General features: G+C 41.2%; 2 long non-coding RNA genes across 3 annotated transcripts; one reads left to right on the forward strand and one right to left on the reverse strand.

Moving 5' to 3' along the window:
• Positions 1-1,857: 1,857 nt before the first annotated feature.
• On the reverse strand, positions 1,858-15,270 carry LOC117218694 (uncharacterized). Of its 2 annotated transcripts, none has more exons than XR_004489829.2 (3): positions 15,131-15,270; positions 14,034-14,212; positions 1,858-13,932 (listed from the first exon to the last, which is right to left on the reverse strand). It is a non-coding gene; the product is annotated as an uncharacterized LOC117218694 (long non-coding RNA). The 2 variants fall into 2 exon arrangements; XR_004489827.2 differs by lacking the exon at positions 15,131-15,270 and adding an exon at positions 14,757-14,894.
• Positions 15,271-15,399: 129 nt separating this feature from the next.
• On the forward strand, positions 15,400-24,632 carry LOC117218685 (uncharacterized). The gene is made up of 3 exons (XR_004489823.2): positions 15,400-15,509; positions 16,206-16,381; positions 24,458-24,632. It is a non-coding gene; the product is annotated as an uncharacterized LOC117218685 (long non-coding RNA).
• Positions 24,633-25,351: the final 719 nt, after the last annotated feature.

Below are 25,351 nucleotides of genomic sequence, written 5' to 3' on the forward strand. Positions count from 1 at the left end.
AAGGATCGGGAAGGATAAAACGGCAAGGAAAATGCAAAACGGCTGGTTTTAACGCTCGGAATGATATCAGGGTCGAAACGTATATAAATTGTTCGATACGGGGCGGCAATCGGACGTCGAATTAGAAGGTTGTCGATTGGCCGACGCCGCAGGTGGGTATTTATGTAACATCGGGAGTACCTGTATCGCGATCATTAATAAATAACGGCATTATGCAAATGCGCAATTTGTCTCCGGGTAGCAGGGCCGCGCGCACGAGCCCTCTCCGATGTAGCCATTTTAAATATAAAACGAAAGTACAAACGTAACGCATGGCAATTTATTTCGGCCCACTGTCACGGCGCGGTAGAGCCGGTGGCTCACATTTATAATGAGAAGACAAATGATGCGTTACGATGTGTCCGCGTGCCTGTAGAACCGTGTATGAGCGCAATGATGACCGGCCATTAATTTATTGCGCGACAAGCGCGATGAGGCTAGGGCCCCCGTCAACGAGTTTTTCGTGTCGATGTCATTTTCGTTGTACTTTCGCGTCCCGGCTGTTTTATTGCAGACCTAAATAGAGACGCGGAGCATCTACTCTTCCTCGTCCGGTGACAAATCAGATCCACCGTAAACCGGAATTTTCTATTTTTCCATCCCCGCCCTCGGGATTCGTATTAATGGACTAGCAATTTCTGCGTGTCTCTCGCCTTGATCCCCGGGAAATTTGCGATGAATCTTATACCTACGTGCGATAGATATCGGAGAATTGCTTTTTTTATTTTCGCGGCGATTTTAGAATACAATGGTCATTGTACTCGGTTGCAAGTTATGTTTCTACGTTCGTAAATGCTATCCATCCGATGCAAATTTGCTGATTTCTTTCAGGAACGAGTTGCAAAAATCATTGGAATTGTGTATATGATTCATCCAGAACGCTTTTGAGCATTTCTCGTCGTTTCCTGTGCTTTAAATTTTAATTTCATTAATTATATTTTACTCGTGTGAATCCCCTTTCTGCCAGAAACGTTCGCATAACTTTGACACTTCGAATATAACGATTCAGTTGCTTAAAAGAACATTTATTTTGTAATAATAACTTTGTTAGAAACTGCCTACAATAATAATAATAATAATAAAAATAAAAGAATAATAATAATAGAGGTAAACGATCTCCACACTTTTCTAAAGAAAAAAGAAATATTTAAAGTATATATGTAAGTGTTGTCCGATTTTCAATGAAGGGAAAATGACGGAAAATTGATCGCAATCGTTTCTGGAACAACATATTCGTATAAAAAAAAAGAAACTCGATAAGCAAAGAAACGATAAAGCAATGTAATATTTTCTTTTTCTTAACAAGTTGATAAGCAAAGATATTTCGTAACGCAACGTTTGCGTTCTTCGTAATTCTTTTTAGTTCGGACAATAGCGTTTGAAAAATGCTTCATAATTGTATAAGAAACGAGTATAAACGCGCGTAATAGGCTCGTACTAATTGACGTATCACTGGTCATTAATTATACTAAATTAATTATCGCATGCATTCTTGCATGGAACAAAAAATAGTAACCAACTAAGTTACTGTGTACGTTATCGTAACGCGATACGCCGGCAATTCTTTGACCTATATTTCTCACGGGAGACTACCATTTTTCATGTTTATGCATGCGTATTGAAAATAAGCAGCCATGCGGCGCACAGTGGTTCAGGAGCGGCCGGAACCCAATTTTCACGATCTTGGAAACGTATGTTATTTAGCGTGATTTTAGACAATCGAATAAACAAATAATACTATTCCGAATAGTTTTGCCGCTCTCTCAAAGATAAAGTAGTGCGTTTTTAATAGCAAAGTCAACTTAACACGAACCAGTCTTTTGCACTTGCAACGAAACGCCGACTTCCATGTTTATTTATACTTTATAAAGAAAACGTAATACAATAAACATTCTTGTTCGCTGTAACTTATCATATTCCCTGCTAAGGAAAATACAATTGTTAAATAATTGTTTATTTGATGAGCTTAAACGAGGGATGTTTGTTAGTTAATGGCTTAATATATAATTACTATTTAAATATAATAGTTAATAGATGTATATAATATACGTAATATATTGTAATATATATAATAGTTTAATATATAACAGTTAGAAAATTATTATTAATATATAAGTTTAATATATAATCTAATTTAATAAAACTTAATATATAATTATTAATATATAATGTATAATAGTTATGCAGTAAATAGTAAAGTATATGCTACAAGTAACGTTCGATATAGTGGACACATGAACACAAATAAAAGGCCAGAAAGCAAAAATAACGTGATATTCGAAAAAAAGAAGCAATAAAGATCTCATCTCCGTAGAACCTGTACCACTATGCGGCGCAGTAAAGTATTTATGCGATTAACATTGTTAAAGTAGATTTACAATCTAAGATTTCCGTTGCGCATAATAGCTCGATTAAACTTGTACGCGTATCTGTTCCACGAAGCATCCTGTATGCAAGCCCCGGCATGCATATTATCCCACATTGCAGATTAGTTGTTACCAGGAGTTTAGCGCTAACTTCATATGTGCGATAATCTCGAGCTTATGGAGGAAACCACGTATGATAGCATTATATTACGGTACCTGCAGAAACATGCGAATTTATATGATTTATAAATCTTTATTTCTAAAGAACGTCGTCGAAAGTACTGCCAGAGTAAATCCACGCGGTTTAATAATGCGCGTATGCTTGGAAAATATAAACCATTGATATATAATATCCAAACGTACAAATTGTAGCGATACCTATGTCGTCGCAAATTAAACAAGTTCCATTATTATTAACTTTTTTTTCTCATTGTCTTGGAGCGTCGAGAACATTCGCGTTGGAGCACCGAACGAAAATCGGGGAGCCATTTAACTCTTATTATTTGTACTTTGTTTCAATTCGATAGCTCGCCGCGATGGTTATTTCGAAATTGAATGAATTACAATGTTTGAAATGTAAACGTTCGATCGCATCGTTTGTTGACGTTTTGTTTGCGAAAGTGCGTACACAAACCAGAAAATGGAGCATGGTCCAGAATAGAAAATAAATATACAAACGCAGATATGAGTACTTTTACACACGAATACTAACGCCCATAAAAGTAGGAAATTTATGAACTATTTATTACTGCTACAAAAGTATCGAACATTTTCTTAGAAAATCGAATCGAATGTTTCTCTCGTTTCGCCAGCTTTTCTCGTTTAACAATCGCCGAGCGTTCTTTAAGATTTGTTGGCATCGCTTCTAAAGATTGAGGGACTGCGTACATTATTTATAGTATAACACATATACATACAACAATAATCTTATAATTATATAATATACTACTCTAAGACAGGGGTGTCAAACTCGTGGCCCAGTCAATATATTCGACGCAAAGTAAAAATAAAATAGAAATAGTCTCGGCCAATAAAATTTCTCCCGAAATAGGGAAGATAGTATCAGAGAAGAGATGTCAAGTATCAGGACGTAAACAATAATTTAGCTTTATATATGTTTATTACAATGTACTAGTCAAAATAAAAATATTTGTTTCTATGAACATTGATTTTTTTATGCGGCCCACTTAAAGTTAAGCATTGTTTATTTGGCCCAAGTTAGCTTTTGAGTTTGACACCCCTGCTCTAAGATAACGAACTATTCCACGAGCAATTACTAGACTGCAAGAGCCAAATAGAAATATTCTTCCTTGATCGTTTCAGTAAGTTGAGAATAATATATGAAGAAATGTTAAATTTTTAAGATTGTTCTGAAGTTTCAAATTTAATCTACCGATGTTCGCAATAAATGCATAAAATCCGCAGTCCACCCACAACAATTTCAAGTTCAGCAATATTGTTACTCCAAGCAGAGACTGTACAACAGTTGAGACGTAACGTAATTCGAGACGCTAAGATTAATGTTAGGATATAAGTTCGGCGATTTTTCTCTTATAGTTAAATCATATTTCATATGTAATTACACTGGCGGGATCAAGTCGGTTGAGGAAGTTAATGATTAATAGTAGTTAATAACTGGTTGTCTGAAAATTTATTCATAATTCCTGCCATGTTTCGCGGTGCAAATGTAGAATGACCTATTTATATATATACATATATATGTATATATGTACACATATGTATCTAGTCTCGGCACAGGAAATAACTAACGCGCCTAATGAAGATTTTTAAGAGGAAAAAATAGGCAACGATGGAAATGAATTATTGCTCTAGTATACGCCGGACAGAAATATCATTATGAATCATGTAATACAAGACAGGCTATCTTTTAAGATTTAATAGAGTGTAAAATATCAGTTGCAACGAGCAAGGTGCAACAATGCGAAATAATAATAATAAACTAATGAGTTGCACGGATACCGGTTTTAGATAAAAAACGAATCCGCGCGGGTCATATGTTACGTCCGCGCGTTTCACGTTCGCGTACAGATAATTAAGATTTCGAATTTGATTTCTGGATATCGAACGTTTTTGCATACTCGAACCGTAACATTCTGTTTATCTCTCGAAAGGATTTCGCGGAAGTATCGAAAGTAGAACGTCCAATTTGCATCGATTATGCCGCATTCTACGCGTTCGATCGAACACGAATGTTAATCGATTCAATAATCTCCGCTGTGCTCTCAATTATTTCTTTGCATATTGAAAGGACACCGGTAATATAATATTTTCGATTCGTGCGTGAAGCAGCCAATACGAAAGATTATTCAATGGAACGAATCGGCGACTTAATCGCATCGACCCTGTTAATACTCCGTTAAAATTACGCTAATTAATCTAATTAGAGGTCCACGATGTTCGAGAATCGAAACACACACACACACACCGATCGAGAACAATTGGATGTGCAGGTACGTAGCGCGCATTAAATTTAACCTAATTTTCACTCATTTAACGTCGCCGATTCAACATCACTTATTAACTTGCAAAATAAACATACAATATTTAATCGCGCTATTTTTCCATAAAAATTCTTTTCTTTCGATCGAAATTGTCTAGACCGGCGAGATTCGATTCGATTTCATTCGCGCATGTTCACAGTGGCATTCCGTGGGTTCGCGTAAAAAAAGCAAAAAACCTTGTCTGCGATGTTAAATAAATACAAGTTACGTTAATTTCGAAGCGCGCCATCTTTTCGTTCGGGAGCGCGGTGAAACTGGTTTACCGGTCGCCAGGTGAAAACAGAATTTGGCGTGAACGCCGTTAACGGGGGACGAGATTTATTCAGCATAAGTTACATGTGTAGAGATTACGCGGGCTTTAAGTGGAAGCTGTTGCCGCCGCGTGACGCTACGGAATCGACGGTGAGTGATTGAAAAGAATTTTTTGCCGACGTCAAACATTTATTTCGTGCGCTCGCTCCGTGCCTGATAATTAATTGCTCTGATCGGAACGCATTAAGAAACTACGCTATCGAACCGCTTATTAAGTATGCATCGTCTGACGTTACCCGCGAAGGAAATGTGGACCCTTGGACGGTAACGATTGCCAATGCTGGAGAACTGCTGGATTGCATGTACCGAAAGGTTACCGGTAATAAAATACTCCGTGTCTAAAGGCTATTAATGTCTCGGTGCTACGCCAACCATCGTTTCCATCGACACTTTATTCCTATGCGTACTCGCGTCAAAGAGCTCGGGCCTTTCTACCGGGGTCTTACGGCAGATACAGTCGGATCAAAATTAAGTGGCCGTTCAAGGTCGCCGGTGTGTTCATGCCTGCCGCGGAGTTTAATTGCCTCGGTGCTTCGCAAGTTGTTTCTTCGACGGAGGGAACAGGGTACAGGGCGCTCCACAGGGGCGTGCGAAATCTGCATGCGAAAGCAACCGCGTCCACCGATCGACGTACAGTAATGCCTCCCTTACTGTATTTCTTCCTTCCTCTCTCTCTTGATATCCCTCTCTCTCTCTCTCGATTTCTCTCTCTCTCTCTCTCTCTCTCTCTCTCGATTTCTCTCTCTCTCTCTCTCTCTCTCTCGATTTCTCTCTCTCTCTCTCTCTCTCTCTCTCTCTTGATATCTCTCTCTCGATTTCTCTCTCTCTCTCTCTTTCTCTCTCTTTCGATTTCTCTCTCTCTCTTTCTCTCTCTTTCTCTCTCTTTCGATTTCTCTCTCTCTCTTTCTCTCTCTCTCTCTCTCTCTCTCTCTCTCTCTCTCTCTCTCGATAACGGATTGTCCACTAAAATGGATAATTTGGGGAGAGGAGATACGATTGTTCGAGCCTTGTGGCTCGTTTTTATAGTTTTAAATTGTCCACAATTATAAAAACGAGCCGCAAGCCTCGAATATCTCCTCTTCCCAAATTGTCCATTTTAGTGGACAATCTGAGCGTCAGTAAGGGAGACATTTCTGTAAAGTAATGTCAAGGTTATGTCAAGGTTATGTCAATTGTGCCCAAAAATGGACAATTTGGGAAGAGAAGATGCAATTTTTAGAGCTTTGCACCTCGTTTGTTATAGTTACCGATTATCGACAGCTAAAAAAGCGAGCCGCAAGCCTCGAATAATCATATCTCCTCTTCCCAAATTATCTTTCTCTGCACAATTTAGGTGACAATTAGGGAGACATTACTGTAACTGGTCTTTCATGATGATCAAACGTGTGTTCATTGGAACGAACAAAGAGGAAGAGAAGTACGTTTTAGCTATAGGCGAAAGCTGATGTAATTTAGAGCGCGCGAAGACGAGGTTCGACACGATAAATAGATTTGAGGCTACATCTGCCGAAAGGGTTGCATTTATTGCTACAAAGTTGCCGAAATTCGAGAAGCATTACTTTTAAAGTAAAGTCTCCCTAATTGACGCTGAGATTGTGCACTGAAGTGGATGATTTAGGGAGAGGAGATACGATTACTCGATCCTTGCACCTCGTTTTTATAATTGTTAACAATTAACTTTAGTTAACTTTAATTAATTAATATATCATTATTATTTAAATATAATAATTAATAGTTGTATATAATATACATAATATATATTGTAATATATATAATAGTTAGGAAATTATTATTAATATACAAATTTAATATATAATCTAATTTGATATAACTTAATATATAATTATTAATATATCATGTATAATAGTTATGCAGTAAATAGTAATGTATATGCTACGTTTTTATAATTGTTAACAATTAACGACTATAACTCTATGATCGCATGCGAAATGCAATTCTATTTCATTTATGCATGTTTGTAGTGGTATTTTGCACATTTGTACAGGAACGAAACCTCGGTTGTAACGTCAAATAAATAAAAATTTGGTTAATTTTAAAATATGCTGTCCGGCATGGTTAATTTAAGAATGCCTGACGCTGTACATGCATTATAATAAAAATGACGCAAGGTCTAAATAAACATAGTCTTTTCGTCGTCATAGAACAACGGACGCGTCAGTTACTTTTAGTATTCGGTGGATTTAGCGTTAAGGCGAGCCTAACTCGTGTAACGTTCAAATGTCGCGTTACATAAAGCCCGCGTGTATGCTCCAGGAAAAATTCATAACAAAAACGATACGGAAATCGAACGCCGCATCCACTTGTTCACATTTGAAAATGTCACGTCGTTCGCTTTCATCGATACGAAATGATGTTGCAGTTATTCCGGCGCTTATTTCCTCGCGAATTAAACCCAAAATTTTCATTCGGCTTCGAGCGGTTCGCGTGAACAGGAAGAGATCAGATTTAATATTAATTGTCGCTTAATTTTTAATATATAATAATATAATATATTAAATAATAATATATAATATATAATATTAAATATTATATTATATATAATATTAAATATTATATTATATATATATAATATAATATTAATATATAATTAATTCGGCTGGTGCCTAGGTTAAAGATCCATTTCTAAACTATTCATCCCGTGCATTCTTTTTTCCTGAAATTATAGCAAACCATGTTATTTCCAAGAACTTTTGTTTCGAGAGGAGACGCTGCGCTGCGCGGGCGCCTCGGAGCCGTCCGTTCGGGTGCAACTAGTGCAAAGGATTTCGGGTAGGTTATCCGCGGTCGAACCGGAAACAAATCATATGCATCGTCGGGTCTTGAAACCAGGTGCTAGCGAGCAGCGAACTCCTTCCTGCGGTCGTGCTAAGCTTTACATGTCGTATAAAGTTCGCGGAGCGATTCATAAAGCCGAATGGACTCTGTTGCGGAGAAAAACAATTTCCGGCAAAACAGGGAATTAAGTACTTATCTTTACGAGCGGCCGTGCAATTTTCTGAAAGAAGATACGCCGACCACCCTCGGCACGGCGCCGCAACCACCGCTACCCACCGGCATCCAGAAAAATATATAGCGGCCTCGATACCGCGTTTCAACTGCATAACGCGTTCGCAGTTTGTTGACTGAAGTTATTCCTGACGGCGGCGACGGCGGCGGCGGGCCGGAGCCGCGAAGGAAACCGGTGGCGCGATAAGGGCGAAGGAAGAAGCATTACTGCCTCGGAGATGTCGTCGTGTCATTCCATCGAACAGGTGCATTTAGATTTCACGGGAACGGCAAATGGAGAGAAACGGACCGCGCCGCCCTGACAAGTGTGTATCGATTCGAACACACAGCGCCGGTTAATTGCAACGCTTTACCCAAATGACTGATATTACCCGTTCGTTTCGTTTATTGATAATGCAATCGCGTTACTCGCGAAGCTTGTCACCAACGTTTAGAAAGTCTGCCGGCTCTGTATCCTGCGGAGGTAAATCAAAGAGAGTTTTCGCATTGTAACGGCCCATCAATTTTCGGGGAAAGCAATGTCCACGTTATTGGGACAATGTATAACGATAACGCGAGGAGCATTTATTCTAATGCTATTATATTATTTATTTATTCTAATGCTATTATATTTCATTCTCTGAATTATTTGAATATAAGAGCGCGTAGAAGAACGCGAGGGATGAGAACATACATTAGCAACATACAAAGGACAGTTGTGCACAGCGTTGAGTCAGCGATACAGAGTTTGTTTGTCATTTGATTGCATTGTTCTACGTCTATCTTTATAAAACGAGACGTTGCGCGTGGGTCCAGAACTGCACGGTAATTTATATTTAACGATTTCGACATCGCGTCAACGTGTCGTATATTTTTATCGATACAATCTTTATAGCATTCGTTCGAAAGCATCGAATCTGCTCTATTTTTTTATCGGGCTTGCGTCTAGTTGTAAATTGTCCCTTTTGCGATTGCGTCGTATAATAAGTCAGGGGTGGCCAAACTTTTGATCGCCGCGGGCGACCTGTTTTTTAAATTATAGACGGCGGCCTATCGACATTGTATGCGTTAAATGATCAAAAGTAATAATTTAAATAAGTTTAAATTTAAGATAAAGATAGATAATATGTTAAGCGGCCGATGCTTTAGCCACCCCTGGTCTAAGTGAACGAAACGTTTAGTATATTAGGATATAATATACTATAATATAAATAGATAGATAGATAATATAATAGATATATAATATATTATATATATATATATTCGACATTACAAGCATTACGAGAATTACACGGATCCAAAAATTATCCACGTTTCCCCAAATAAAATAAGAATAAAATAATTTATATTATATATCTATTATATATCTATATAATAGATATATAATATAAATTATTTTAATGCTTGTAATGTCGACCGCTTTGCATTTTCAGATATCGGTGTGCACCGAAAATGACGCGATATCATGGTAGGTGGCACGGCGCTCTATCTATAACACATCGTTCCGTTTCGTCGACATGCAAAGGAGATACTTTACGCCTATAATTTTACATTAATCCATTAGTCAGTTACAAAGTCGCATGTCAGCAGACGCAACGGCCATTATATCCTATTAATAGGCCATTACATAGACGCACTTGGAGTTCATGAACATGATTAATGGAGAGAAATGAACGCTCGGCTAACCACGCATCGATCCGTGCATGTAATATTCCATGTTATTGCATTAACAAATGCCTATTATTTATTACGTTCCGTGATCAATTAACCATTAGGTACGAGCGATTCCCATTACCACGTATCGCGGGGAAGTACGTTCGATTGTTCCATAAAAGTTCGATAAAAAATTGTTATTCCTATCGACTTACAAATTATATTCGACGCAAGAGGGACAATTGGTACGTTTACGACATCGATAAACGCGATTACAGAATTACACAAGCGTGTCCACACTCGCGATCACCGTTTGCCAATTACTATGTTACCTCTTAACGAAACATTTAGTCTTTTATAGTCTTAGCAATGTTTACTAAAAATCGAGAATTTCGACACCGTTTCTAGCGAAGGCGTCGAAAGGCGCTTATTAATAATTTAAAGGGTTCAAGGATATCTTTTCGCGTTCTCGTTCGTTCCACGTTCTCTATGCGATCGCGTCGCGACGATTGCCACGATCGTTAACGTAGAATCTCGGTGAAAATAATGTCGATTAGGAATCAATATGTTGTACCCCCTAAAATTCCGATATCGATTCGACGCGACACGGGATTGTTCTATCGTCGCGCGTCACGCGGACTGATTCGCGGGCCAGAGGCGAGCTGTCCGTTGTAAATCGAAGTCAAGTGGGGGAAGAAGCACTTGGATTTTCATTGATCGAACACGTAGAAATCGAATCGGGGAGCGGGACGGGACGCCAAAAACGATTAGTTTGACGCGCGGAGCCCGGTTTTGCTCGATACATAAACCTGAAACCGTTCGAGAACAAAAACCGTAGACGTATGTTAGCAGCGACCAAAGCGGATCCCCGATGTGCGCGTTGCACAAACCAGTTGGCCGGAATAAACGTACTGACCATAGGTTGGCGAGCAGCCAGAGCACCTATCCACGTAAGCATTCGTCTTTTCATCGCGACGCGTCGCGACGCGACGGGACGCGACGCGCCACGGCTGAACCGAACAGATTGATGCGCGGCTTAAAACACGCCGGCGAATAATCCGGATGATTTGAATGCCCCTAATGTGCGGCATGATTGAAATTTTCACGACCCAGATCGCTGCCAAACTGCTGCCAGTTGTTGTCTCGGTCGTCGTGTTATCGACGAGTGACACGCGCGGTCAAAAATAATGCACTGACAGTTCGTGACTCGCATCGAATCAATAGAACAGGCTTTAAATGGAAAGGCTGCCGACAAAATGGATAAAACGTTCCAATAACACGCTCTTCCCGCCAACCGCGCCGTTCACAATTCGTTTGCGATATTAAAATTTCTGTTTCTCTTTTCCCTTTTTTTTTTTGCCGCAAACGTTAAACGTAAACCGTGTTTCGTCCAGCCGTTCGCGAGTCCAGTGCGCGAAACTAGCGTCGACATTTTTCGGCACGGTGGAACCGCGTTTGGGCGAACTCGGTGGTGGGTTCGCACGATAGGAGACCTCTGATTATTGTTAACCTTTCGCTCGATTAACCGGAGTTCGGTTGAACGAAGCGCAAGGCTCGAACGATCGCGTATCGAGCCTAAATAAAAGCGTAGAAAATAAGGAGCTGCATGGCGCGACAAAGAAATACGCGATTCCATTTAAAAAAGTGCGTCTTCGCGCGTCGACCTAAAAATATCTTACCGATATCGGATTACGTTCCCCCTAAAAACTATTCAAAATTTATTTCGTACACTTTCAACGGTTTGCAAGATATTTGACCGAGTCGATTTAAACTGGTCACCCCCTATATATAATTGAAGTCGACAGACGAGTTAAAAATTAGCGGCTTTATGAATTCGAACGTGGGCGGCAACGAATTGCTGAAAGACGAATTACATTTACGATGTCTGTCTGTAATCACGGACGACGAATTGCGTGACTACACGCGCGTTTAATAAACTTGCAAATTGGACGCGCAGTCTTCCTCGAACGGAGTGCTCGGAATAAAAGAAACTGGCGTGTAGCTCCGGTGTTAGAGAAGATTTCTAAACCTCGGAGGTAATGTTAGACAGTTAAGCGTCGAATGTTTACCGAGCCGATCCGTTAAATGCTCGCGAATTATCCCCGCCACTTCTTGGTTTACAGCCAACACTTTAAGCTAAATGCTCGGAGCAGCGAATCGACAGTTCAATGTTTGACAAATAAAACGTCTCCGACGTTGACTTTATTCGACGAAGAAAGGTTTCATCGTGTCTGCGAGATTATTTCGACGACCTTTTTGGGGACACGCGAACGAAAATAATCGCAGCAAAGTACAATCATTTCTCCCCAATTCGCGCTCGGATTGCGCACGAAAATGGACAATTTGGGAAGAGGAGGATACGATTATTCGAGCCTAAAACGAGATGAAAATTGTCAATTTTTGTGCGGAATTCGAGGGCGCGAATTAGGGAGAATGTACTATGAAAAATTTAGGTTCGATAAGATCCGTTTCGCGGCGATTCGAGTATCACAGAGCTCGGTGTGCACGTCGCATTATTTCGTCGGGAACGACAGCGACCGTTTACCGATGCAGCCAAGTTTTATATCGCGATAAATAGATTTTCCAAGTAACTACCAGTGGCCTCGACGAAACGTTTTCAGGCACCCCATAAATTCTAATTTAAAATCAGTGTCGCAACAAAAGGCCCTCAAGACCGGCGCACCATTTCTCAGAGTGTTCCTCGCATAGCTCATTCGTTTTATCGTCTCGAACGGCACGAGCGTCACTCTGACACTGTGATAAACAGCCGCTTCTGTCGTAAGTCAAGTCGCCGTAAAATCTTAGACATTACTTGTCGTAGTGTTTACTAAGTCGGGACGACTTGACAAGGTGAATATAGTTGACGCTAGATCTTTGCCGCGACGCCGGTCCGCTTATTTGGCATCCAGCGGGATTCATCATTGTTCCAAGGGCGTGGTTCAAAAGATCGGAGAGTTATAGCACTTGCGTGTCACGGTTAATAAATGTTGCACGCGTGGAACGATTTTGCCGGTGAATGAAAGTACATGTAGAGGGTGTACCGTAATTATGTTAACACCCGGAGAGGGACGATTCCTCAGGTGATTTGAAGCAACTTTTTCCTTAGCGAAAATGCAATCCGCTGCTTCGTTCACGAGTTATTAACGAAAAACGCTGACCAATCGGAGAGCGAGCGCGGCCAGGGCTCCGCCCTTTCGGCCAATGCCGCGGCGCACTGGCCGTCTGACGCAGCAGCAATGGTCACGAGGGCGGGGCGATCACTCATTGACCTCTGTATTTCGTTAATAACTCGTAAACGAAGCAGCGAATTGCATTTTCGCTAAGGAAAAAGTTGCTTCGAATTCAGGAATCGTTCCTTTCCGGTTGTTAACATAATTATGGGACAGCCTGACGTAACGATAACGGTACGTAATATTTTACGTGGTTTTCGAGATCTATAATTTTAAACTATGACGTTTATGCTACGAACAAGTTCGTTTGATGCGTGATGTTTCGTGATCGATTTATAAATGGGTATCCAAAGAGGGAAAAAAGGGAATCACGAGACGGCGTTGCGAAACAGATATACACAGCTAATTATCAGATTACCGTAAATTCCGAGAAAAATGAAGTCTACGAGACACATGTGCGTGCGTCGGCCATCTTCTTATTTCCCACAGAATTCTGATGGGAAACAGATCCTAATCGCGTCTTTTTGTACCACCTTGCATTCGAACCTCGCGAGTCATGGTACGAAATAGACGAATTCCAGAACTTCTCGATTAAACCGCTTTTTAAAATCCATTTAACTTAGCGTTTAAAGAAGTTATCCGCGAACGAATGGAGCCATTATCGTTCGGGTAGTCTCGACAGCGTCGTCGTCGTCGTCGCCGTCGTCATCCAGGAACAACTTAATTGCTCGAACAAACACGTCGGTGATCGTAGAAAATGTCCGTACCTCGGAAGGAGGAAAAAGAGACAAAGGAAAACGGTCTTTCAGCAAAAACGAGGAAGATGGACGGTCACGGAATGTCTTTCCTGCGGTCATTTGTTCCCTGGAGCAACAGAGGAATAGATTAGATATATAGAATGTCAAGATTGAGCTCACGTGCGTGCGCGGAACGTGATGACGAGAATAAAGACGATGCTTACGTACGTAGGACAGTCGTGCTCCACTTGTCGAGAGCAAGGGGGGACGATCCGGACATCATCGCTGTACCTAAAATTCTGTTCTTGCGCTTTATACTTCTGGTAAATCTACTGGACAATTTGCTGGACGATTCGCGTCGTTGTTAAAGCATCGAGTCCAATATAAATCGCACACTCCTCTTTGCCCTGAAAAAAAGAAACAAAAGGCAGTTAGCATTCTTCATAACCCAGAAAAATATGTTCTACGATGGCTAGCATTTTTCAACGAGTAAAAAGACCGTTCCTGAATCAACGGTACGAAACGAAAGTTCGATAAAAATGTATGTACATCTTGATAAAGTAATTTTAACAAGTCTAAGATAATATTCTTCCAATGTTCGTACATTTTTCAACTCGGCTTGCTTACTATTTTTTCCATAAACACGCTCAATTCGCGTCTTTCAAAGCTGTGTCAAAATTTAGCACCGGTTGTTCCAACATCGTTCTCTTTCATCGGAACCGATGGAACGAGGACGATGAGACGACAAAGTCCGCTTCTGCAGCATTCATGAACGCTCGTAATTTGCCATGATAGTTCAAGACGGTTCTCTCTCTCTCTTTCTGTTCGAATAATCTGAAGAACGCGCGGACTACTTTTTGTGCCACCGGAATCGTCGTCTTCGACTACCGCGCTCCATCGCCGCGAATAAATTTCCGTTAATCGGCGGCCGATTATTTCATTCTGTAATACCTCGGGACATCCGGTAGACGCGCGCAGTCCCATAATTGACACCCGATGGCGTATCTATTCGTAAGGAACATTCCAGCAGTCGGATAGCCGAGCTCTCCGGCAACTGGCTTGCCGCTGTAAAGTTCCTGAAACGCATAGCTCCGATGAAACCGCCGGGGCGTTCGTGTATGCTACACTCGGCTAAGGTTAATCCGACGGTAACACCGTGACGGCCGAGCTAATGGTACGCACGACGTCGCCGACATTTTCAGCCAACCAGTCGTCGGGCGTTCGTTGTGTCTAACGACAAGAAGAAGGGAAGGCGCGCGCTGACGCTATCGCGGGCCGCTTGAGTGATGAAGTGAGTGCGGAGTGAGACCTATTTTTGTGCTCACCGACAAACAGCCTCGTAGATCTCGTGACACATCGTTAGAATGCCACGAAAATACCCTCCGCGCGGACGAAAAGTGCTGCGGGGATATCCAGACACCGGCTACCACAATTTATTCCGAGAAATTGCCGGCTGTTCTTCTTCGTGCACGCAATGATACGTTCCCGCTCCACACTCGGAAATGATACTACACGCCTTTTCGTATGTACGGCGTATTTCATACGCCTTATCGAGTGATTGCACCGTTGGAAATACGAAACTCCGTGCACCGTATAGTTAGATAAATAGTCGCCGCCGGTATACAGTGTGAGCTATGCGAAGTGCTACAAGTTGTCCCTCTACACCCCCTATCGGCCCGTCGAAACCGCCACTCGGTATTTACGGTATCGTAGATTCGTTCGACGGACACGTTATTTCACATTTGACGCTTGACGATTCTCGTTCATTTCGTTAAAACAATATATTTTATTCAATCGAATCGGAATTCGGATTCGGCATCGATTACACGTTTTTCTTTACGTCTTAAAAAGCAGGGCAAGCCAAGCATTGTTGCTTCCAGGAGGAGACAATGCCACTTTCTTCCATTAATTTCTCTCGCACCAAACTATGGTTTACTCTACAGGCTGTCCCATAATTTGGTGTCCCATAATTTGTAATAGTATCGCGTCGATTACGCGTTTTTCTTTATGTCTCAAAAACCAGGGCAAGCCAAGACTTTCGCATTGTTACTTCCAGCAGGAGATAATGCCACTTTTTTCCATTAATTTCTCTCAGTTTACTCTACAGCGTGTCCCATAGTTCGGTGTCCCTCGTTTCCCGGAAGTACCATAATTTCTGGACATCGGAATTCGGATGGTAAATTGTATCGCGTCGATTACGCGTTTTTCTTGTGTCTCAAAAAGCAGGGCAAGCCAAGACTTTCGCATTATTTCTTCCAGGAGACAATGCCACTTTTTTCCATTAATTTCTCTCGCACCAAACTATGGTTGACTCTACAGGCTGTCCCATAGTTCGGTGTCCCTCGTCTCCCGGAAGTACCATAACTTCGGGACACCCTGTACGTTTGTAATTTTTAATAGGAAGAAGATGATATCGGCGGTTGCAGCGGAAAATAGTTTGTAATGGTACGCGCGGCTCACCCTGTAGCGAAGAATGTTCCAGTCGGCGCGAAGAAGAGACGTTTGTCAATGGAAATGTTATCATGCAAAGTGGATAATTTCTTATGATTGCTCAGGATATCCTATGATAAGTACAGGTCGGCGCAGCGGCTAAATTATATAACTTCGTATAATGCTGGCGAAGAAAAGCCAAGAATATACCCAAACATTACGAAAATATATGTAGATAACCGCTAATTTTTTGGCATGTTAACCGTACGGTCAGCCGTGCGATTATTTGAAACGTGGAATTACGGTGCACTTACATTGGTTTGCTGTGTCTACGATGATTCGTTCATAGCTGAACAACAGATCTCGTATGCGTTGCTTCTGATTTAAATTGAAAATCTGTGTGTTCGGAAATTGTTTCTCAGAATTTTATTCGAACACTTTTCTTTCTTTCCTTTTTTCTTTTATTACGAAATCCTTTCTCTCTTAAATGCCTCGACTTCCGGCGAAGTATAACGAAAAACTGAGACGAGTATACGCGAACAGGATAGGAAATTATGACTCAATTTTGTTTAAAAGTTCAGCGGAAACATCGATGCGGTAATAAATGATTCACAGTTTATATATGGTACGCGATATGTAATAGTTTCGATCGTTAGCACGTTCGCAGGCATAAAATCAGACGTAAAATCGCGCGAACAATGGCCTTCGCCGCCCCACCATCGTCGTAATCGTGCCCGTTATTGCAGGTGTAAATAGATGGCGACGTTGGCATAAATCGCGGATTCTCAACAAATTTCGCTAACGTTCGGAATAAAATAAAAACTCGCCTTGTACGAAGCGTGCGTGTAAATTAATTGTAATTTATCGGCGATACCGTGGAAACCGAAGAGCATGAATAAATTTTACTACCAGGATGCTTTGATGTCGACTGAATACTAGATTCCGAGTCTAACCATCAACTAGTCACGCGTCGTTACGTACAGCGAATAAAATTAAGTTGACTATGTACTTCGTCGTAAATTCTCCGGGTTATTAACTTTAGGTAGCCGTATTTTATATTCTGGAATTTATTTAGTACTTCAAATACGCCGGAAGATCACGCGTCAGTGGGCCTGGGAAAAGAGAGAAATCGCGACAGAAATTCCACTAAATCAGAAGAACGCGAAACGTGGATATGAAATTTTATTGTCGATCGTTCGCGAACGGTATTATTATCGACAAGATATATCAAGAGGCATCCGTCAAAATGAACACATCTGTCCCTAGCGCCTCTGCACTAATGATAATAAATGTTCCGTTCGCGCGAATTACGTATTTCGAAATATTATTATTTTCATTCTCGAATTTATAACGCAGAAAGGGAATACGCTTTTAGAAAATCGACAGACATGATCGATCGCTTAAGTCGTAAGTCATACTTTCTACGTCATTCAACACCACACGATGTAGAGGCTTTTATGGTAATATTGCTGTTAATGGAACGCGTGGTTCGACAAAGTAGATTCAGATTTCTATTCGATTTGTAATCGAATACGAGCCTTTATCGTAGAATGGATCAATTTTCATTTCCGTCGATTTCCATTGAAATTTTTATTTCGATTCGAAATATAATAATATAATTTAATATATAATATAATATAACAATTTATATAATATATGTAATATAATATAATACTTTATATAATATGTACAATATAATATAATACTTTATAATATGTATAATATAATATAATACTTTATACTATATAATATAATAATATGTAATAATAAAATCGCGATATTTTAAAACGAGCGATATAAACATTTCTATGAATTAAAAATAGAATAGGACGCGAATATGGATTGAATAGTTGTTACGTATATCGCTGTAAAATTAATAACGCGGATAATTTCGCTCGGAAAGTTCTTTGATCAAGATGAAACGATTCTAATATAAATGCAGAATATGTTGACTAACGTAATTTCGTCGACCGCTCGGCACACCCGTGCAATTAAAACCGGTGGGCGTACGAGGGCCAACGTAACTAACGTTCCAAAGCGTTAGAAACATCGGAGGAGATTTTCGGAACAAATCGACGCACGGCCATGCCTTATATATCAGGCTTTCCATCGTCTCCCCTTCTGACAGTTATTACAACGTTTGAAGATACTTATTCGGGGAACTTATGGCGAGCAGCTGCGCGCTTTTTTCGATCATTTAGTTTTCAGTCTGAAAATTATTATGTACCGTGCAGACTTTATACATACGATGTAGGCATAACCTGCCGTCAGAGGAAGCCTTATATATATTTTCCAGAGCTAAGTGGCGGGGAACTAATGATAAACACGACTCTTCGTGGCTATAAGGGGAAATTAATGTTCCGGACGTAACGGTAAATGGAGTAGAAAGAAGACAAGAAACTGTGAGATAAATGGTGCCGGGTCTCCCGTAAGATATCGCTTTTTATGAAGGACTGCCGAACTAGGATTACTGAAAAATCTAAAATTACTCTCTAACTACTTTCCAAGTACGGCTTCATCTATCTTCGTTTCAGAAAGTCCCACCGTATCCCGTTTCACATTGATTAGGCGTACGAATACACTTTCGTCGAGTCGTTGGAAACGTGTAATTCGTACAATTTTGCGGTGCTCTAAATTATTAAAATTTGCGATGCTTCCACCGCGTCGATCTTATAAGAAGAATGAATCCGAAAAATTTAACAAAAAGAATTTGGGACCAAAAGTTACCAGAAAAAATGACACAGTTTCATCCATGCTTCGAGAACAATCGTAAACAATTTTGGCAATAGAAAATAAAAGAATCCCCTACCATAATCGAACAACCGTTGAAACAAGAATAAAGTCGGACGACAATGTTCCTAAAGAAATGGAAAATTACGAATTTACGTCTGGATTTAACGATCTTCGAAATCATTTGAGTGCAGAGCGCGGTTAAATCGCGAAGCAATCGCATCGCGAAACGCAAACTAAATCGGGGAGGAATTGTATCGCAAAATATAACCGAATTGCGAAAGAATTCGCAAGTTTTCGAAAGAAATTGCAATATCCTGAAAGCATAGTGACGATATAATGGGACAGCAACTGCGAGAGAGCGCAGCCAGAAAATTGAAAATGGATGCAACTTCGAAGATGTGCAGCGGAACGAAATTTGGATTGATCGCAGCTCCTCGCCGAGAGTAAACGCGCAAGGAAGTGATTGCGAATGATGGACGATCGGGTGCCGAGGGATGATAAAGTAGTAGCGTGCGGTAGAGAATATCGACGGGAAGCACCCCCATCTATCAGCCCCTTCCTACTTCACGGATAATCACCGGCTGCCAACCAAAGTCAGACTACAAGTAAGATCTTATGGGATGATCTGCCTCCGCAGCGATCGATTTAAAAAGATTACATCGGGTTATATCGGAGGTGTCAGCTTAGAAGAAGATACCGGGATACCTTTTATTTCAATTTATCAACCGCCGCGTGACCGGCGCTAATTTTTATGACCGCCGAGCAACAGATCTTCGCGCGAGAATTTATTATTCATTTATTCTTTAACCGGGATCTACATGCGAATCTATGTTTTCTAACGGCGGCAATAATAATAATAATATCTTTATTACGCCGGAAACGTGGAAACGTACCAAGTGTGATGATTACGGTACAGTAAATTGAGCCGTTCATTTTGAAAGTGGCATAAGTCACTTTGTTTTTATGTCGATATATTTAAGAGTTTACACGTTTAAAAATATGGATGCTAACATTCGAGAAGATTTACTTGTATTTGTTATCTCAGGATACTGATATTTTTCTCGGTATAAATAATTTCGTATAAACATTTAAAAAATCACCACTTTTCATTACGGTAAAGTGACTTATGCCGCTTTCAAAATAAACGGCTCAATTGTCCCTAATTTTCTAATTTGAGCTTCCGCGAGAATTTGCAAGAAAATTCGTAATTAAAAATGTTATTCGTCTTCGAAGTACAATAATAATTTAGTAGAGTGCAATAATAATTTAGTAGAGACGGCAGAGAAACATGCGAAGAGAACAAACGACGAGCGATAACGAGATAAAATAGAATTACATAGTCCGCGTCAATCATTTATGGCTAAAATTAATAAATGCCATTTGACACAATAAAAAGATTGTAATCGAAAGATCGTTATCCAAAGAGCTTATCCAAATGATAAGCATAAAAATTCCTATATTCTCGCAGTTAAAGATTCGCTGCGAGTGGAGAAAGAAAGAGGCGTGCGAGTACAAAATTCTTCGCGTGCAACGCAAGGTTGTTGCCATTTTCAGGTGGACTTCTTTCGCGAATTAGTTCCAGCGTCGCATCGGAATGCAGATCTCGTGGATCCATACGTAAACTTCTCGCGTATGCGGTGAAACGTGCGTTTTTCTAGCCGTTCGTTCGCAACGCACATTGTACATGGCGCAACATTATTGCAATGCGTACAAGCAGTTACATCTGTTACGTCCATCGAACGTCAATATTGACGACGGACAGCGAACGCTATAAAATACCTGTCGCGTTTTACGCGTTCGCATAGGTCTCGCTGTATAAATATCGAAGCGGCGTTCGTTTACAGTGAATTTTAATCGATACCGTGGCAAAGAGTACTGTAACGAGCCGAGTCGGTCAGCCGTCGAACTTTTGCATTAATAGCAGAATAACATTGCGCAAACGCGTTCCAATGAAAACTGAAAAATATCTGCGATTGAAAAACGTTCGCTTCCATCGAATATTTCCAAACGACAATAGAAAATTGCATTCAAATAAAACATTTCGTCGTTTCGTGAATTAACGCTTAGCCAACCGAACGGGGAGATTTCCCCGTTTTAAAATCAGTCGGTTGACGACCGAATGGATGATTAATGAAAAATTAAAAATGATAATATCATTAAGATTTGCAAGAGGTACGAATGCTGAAGAAGTAATCGATGCCATATAAGTTTGCTTCATCATTTTTGTTTAATCGAATGAAACATTTTAATTTTATGAAAATTTTTTGAGGTTCCTAGCGCGGTCGTGGAAGTGTTAGACGTCGAAAGGTCTAAAGCGCATCCAATAATTTTCTCCAATAGCCAAAGACACAGTAACTGGCTACCCGGCAGTAACTGGCTCCGCTACCCTATTAACACGACCAACAGACTTCGCAGATCTTGCGCTTTGAACTTCTTCTATTTTGTGCATCCCGGTATAACGATGTACAATAAATTCTCTCCAATCGTCCGTCAGTTTGCAAACGAAAATGTAGTCGCCAGTTGCCGGCAACAATAAAAACGGGTCGCGATGCTCGAAAATAATCGCGTCTTCTGCTCTCAAATTGTGCATTTTCGTTTACAAGCTGATCGCAGAGAATTTATTGTAGCCCTAAATCATTCTCTCGTCTTCGACACTCCGGGTTGCCATAAATACATAAAACCCAAAGTCTACCGATGATTGAAGACCCCAGCTGCTTCGTTTCGTTCAACCCTCCGCATCGTTTTCGTCCTCGCTGGCCCAGAAATTGGTGGCCGCAACGTCGGGCCCCAAGGCATGTGCCCAACAACGTTTGCTACCGCAGCACCATAATGCCGGCCAACCGACAGGATGAAACGGTCGGTTATCGCGACGACGATTCGTCGAATTCGCAGATAGTTCCTTGGATTCGAGTTCTTAGGCTAGTTACGCGCGCGGAGACGCATTGTTCGGAGATGGAGAGAGAAAGAAGGAGAGAAAGAAAGAGAAAAGAGAGAGAGAAAAAGAGAGAGGGAGAGGAAGAGAAAGAGAGAGAGAGGGAGAGAGAGAAAGAGAGAGAGAGAGAGGCATACGTAGCCGTGTACACGGCGTAGCGGCGCGGCGTTCGTACGTAGAAACGGAGATCAGCATACGTCGCGTATTATTTACAATTGGCGGCGATTTATGTCTCTGTGCCGGATGAGGGCAGGCAAGCAGGCATGGGGAATGCGGAGAGAGAGAAAGAAGGGACGTGGGAAAGAAGGAAGCGAGCAAGGGAGACAGAGGACAGAAGGAGAGAGAACGCGGCCGCCTTGCCAGCCAATTCCCGGCGGCCCGCTATATTTACGAGGCCCATAAAGTAGCGGGCACGGCCGCGTATATTGCCGCGTAAATATCAGCTTATGGAAATATAGAGCTCAATATCTGCCTGCCTGCCTGCCTGCCTGCCTGCCTACCTGCCTACCCAACGCGTTCCGCAGCTTTCCTTCCCTTTCGATTCAAGGACCATCCTGTGTCGGTCTCGGTGTGCCGGTGTCGGGGTAGTTTTCGTTCAGCTCGTTGGTAATCGCATATCTCGCCGGGAAAAATTATTTTCGGTACCTCGGCGGACCTCGTTTCGAACCGAGCTCGGCGCGTTATGGAATTTACTTCTTCTATTCCCATTCTCTATCCTGGAACACAGGTAATTTCTGCTCTCTTAAAGACCTTTGTTACGGTCGACGCTCCGCGATCCGGCGGTTGACGCTTCACGGCGTCTTCGGTAGGGTTGCGCGGACCCGGTTTACCGTGCACGCGTTACCAATCGCTGTGCCTTCGGTATAAGTAACTATAAAGTTAATCGACTGTTGATATTAACTGTAGATATAAATTTATCGAATGAGACTACAATCTTTTTTACTGCAAAATAAACATAATAAAGGAATAAAAGTTCCAGTTCGTGCATCAATCGGGCTGTGGAATATAGGATTCGCGTATTTGTGAGACGAAGAAGTTGTAAAAACGAGTTTGACAGGCTCGAAAAATGAAATTACGAGCAATTAGCGATCGTAACTCTAATCTAGAAACTAATCTCTAAGCTCGAAAGTGAAAACAAGCGACGTGCAGCGTTTTTCCTTGCGACCAGAGAAATATGAAGTTAACTATGTCCGAGAATAAACCAAAAACACGGCAATTGGTCACTCCACAGTAACCGGCTCCACGCTGCCCTGTGTGCTTTCTACGCCGGCTAGCAAAAAAGGAGCTCGGGAGTTTGCGGGTTATATATTATACATGTATGTAGTGCGCGTCCAGGGGTCACCCGGTGACCCCGAGACAAGGTCTTTTGATGCCGCGGATAAAAAATACGCGGCCGACTATCTTTTTATGAGATTCGAATACATACGATAAAAGGAGGGTATGTATATTTATGCATTTATGGCATGGACGAGTTTGCGAGATGCAATTAAACGTTCGCGGTGATGAATGGACGATAAATTATAATTTTGAGCAGCCTAAAATTGCGATATCTATTAATGCGATTGCGATCATTTATTTAATACGCGTACGCGTATTTTCCGAATAATTGATTCGAGATTGTAATAAAGTTGCGAATACGTTAAAATAAAAAATTACAGCTTGTTCATTGTGCTATTGCGTTTACCGGCGAACGAACTGATTTACTTTTCTCGTGTGTAAAATTATTCGCTCATTGCGGCGCAGCCTGCAATTAATCAATGAAACTTCCACGCTGGTATTAGCATTGATTAGCATTAACTGTGATCTAGATCGTGGAATATAAAGACGACTCGCGAGCAGAACATAATCATTAGACGTTAAATCTGATCTTTTTCTCTTCGACGTCTGCGCACGTGCACCGGACTATAAATAAACTGCACATAATTTAGAAACGAGCAAACATCGTGTTAAGCTCTTTCTACGAATCGCGCAGGGTAATTATCGGTGTTAACGCATTCAAGATAGCGTGACCCACCCGTTAGAACATTGAATGGTCCGGTTGTACGGCCACGTGGCCCACAACATTATTTTACGATCAATAAAAATCCGTACCTGAAGCTCGTTATCGTGGATTCAGTCGGTTTGTTATTTAATTTAGATCGTTATCGTATTTTTACAGAAATAATCGACGATAAAATAATTTAGATTGTTATCGTATTTTCGCAGAAATGATCGACAATAAAATATGACTATGCTGCGCGGAATTTGAGTCGCAATGAGCTTATAAAAAGATCTCATTCGTTTCCAAACGCATCTATCACTTCCACGCCGTACCCAAGTTCCTCAAGCTCGGTCAGAAATCTTTAAAAAACAGTTCTCGAACGAAGGATTGTTCTTCCGCTTGAGTATTTTAGTTTTCGTAGCCCAAAAACTAGCTTATTTTTCACCAACAATCAATGCTTTCGCTCGAACGCCTATCATCCTCTCAAAAATCAGTATTCCGAAAAATCCTTCGTTCAAGGACAAATTTAACCTACTAAATTACGACTAAAGAAATATTCTTCGTGCCTGATTTCAGATAACCGTATGGCCGAACGAAGCCGTCCACCGCAAAGTATGCTTTTTCGCCCGCGGGAGACCTGCCATAACCTACACGTTTTGAATACAAAAAAATACAACTAGTAATACAAATTTAGATCTTTCGAATAGAGGAACGTTCGTTGAAAAAGGTATTAAAAATTTTGAGAGAAAAATCCCCGGAGAACAGCATTTTTTTCTAACCCCTAGCACGACCGCTTAAAAAATCCTGGCGCTAAGTACGGCAGATCGATATCCCAAAACAGGCGGTATGTACATACAGCGTCAGACATACAGTCAGATCATTAGAAGCAGCTACTTCCTTTACAAAAATGTTCTCCGAGGCACCGTTAACGAGTTATTAACGAAAAACAGTGACCAATAAGAATCGAGTACGGCTGACGCGAGGCGGTCCAGCCAACCGGCGCACAGAGCCCAGTTCCGCTCATTGGCTCGGTCGCCTCGCGCCAGCCGAGCTCGCCTCTCATTGGTCACTATTTTTCGTTAATAACTCGTTAACGATGCCTCGGAGAAAATTTTTGTAAAAAAAAGGTGCTTCAAACGACCCGAGGAACCCGCCACTTTCGGAAATGCGAGGCATTTTTGGGACACCCCGTAGATATATCGCTCGATGTTCCGTGTAAACTCGGACAGCGGATATGTGGACACCTCGAAACACCTTTACGACGATCACGATCGATTGGCGTGAAGAAAAATGAACGTTACGCGATCCTCCGAGAATTCCGCGAACAGCGCATCCGGATAACAGAGGTTCCACGCGGTATACATTCGAAATGTTCGAGCGGAACGTCAATTTACGGGCTCGGCGGAACGAATCGAGCGAGTTAATCCGTAAAATCCTGTAATCCCACGGAAAGTAGACGGGTGCGCGATA

Source organism: Megalopta genalis, chromosome 6, assembly GCF_051020955.1.
Source record: "Megalopta genalis isolate 19385.01 chromosome 6, iyMegGena1_principal, whole genome shotgun sequence".
Lineage (NCBI taxonomy): Eukaryota > Metazoa > Arthropoda > Insecta > Hymenoptera > Halictidae > Megalopta > Megalopta genalis.